This window comes from Apis dorsata, unplaced genomic scaffold, assembly GCF_000469605.1.
Source record: "Apis dorsata unplaced genomic scaffold, Apis dorsata 1.3 scaffold_177, whole genome shotgun sequence".
NCBI lineage: Eukaryota > Metazoa > Arthropoda > Insecta > Hymenoptera > Apidae > Apis > Apis dorsata.
The window spans coordinates 202,016-202,767 of NW_006263464.1; the positions used below are offsets into that span (position 1 = coordinate 202,016).

A 752-nucleotide genomic window follows, 5' to 3' on the forward strand; every position below is an offset into this window, starting at 1 on the left:
CATAAAAATTGGAGAGTCGTGCTAGAATTAAGTGGCGAAATGAAAATATGTTTATCCTATGATGGAATTTTCAAGTATTTATATGAATAAAGAAATATTTAGATTAATTAAGAATTATCAACACATTAATATTATGTGTTTTTTTAACACTTCAAAATAAAAGTATTACAACAAATTAATTAATTAATTCGAAATTTTTAATTTTCATTTTATAAATTAAAAAGGAAAAAATTCCCAAAACTGTTATATCAAGTAACTTCCAGCTTAATATAACAGGTCGAAGTTGACCAAAGGGAATTCTCTAAACCTCTCTCGGAAATCCCCAAAGAACAACTTGTAACAAATTTGTCCGATTAACTTCCATTCCGTTTTCTCGAGCGTTACGTAAACGGCGTTAGAATTAGAATCCTCCATATCAGGCTGGCGGCGTTTTGTAACAACAAGATCCTGTTGAGAATTAAAGCGTTCGCCAAAGTGGTGGCGAAGAGTGGTAGGGGAAAGTTTGCCGAAAGCCACTTAAACCGCGATCACGTGCTTCCGCGTAGCCGCAAAGCGAAAGCGTAAGTTTTAGATAATGCGCCCTTTGTGCGCCTGTGCGGGGTAACGACGCGTTTTCACCGAGTTACAAAGCTCGTAAGTGGGCACACGGTCTCCTCATGAATGGGAGGAAAGAGAAACAGGGTGGTGGAGGGAAAAGGGGGTGAAGGCGGGACGGAGAAGGAAAAAGTGGCGGAAGGAGAAGCTGGGAAGAG

The 752-nt window shown here is 39.2% G+C and overlaps 1 protein-coding gene across 1 annotated transcript in view; it reads right to left on the minus strand.

Annotated features, from left to right (window-relative positions):
* Positions 1 to 752, minus strand: part of LOC102675866 (serine/threonine-protein kinase KIN4) — a 14,137-nt gene that overhangs the window by 10,776 nt on the left and 2,609 nt on the right. The gene's annotated exons all lie outside the window — the stretch shown is intronic.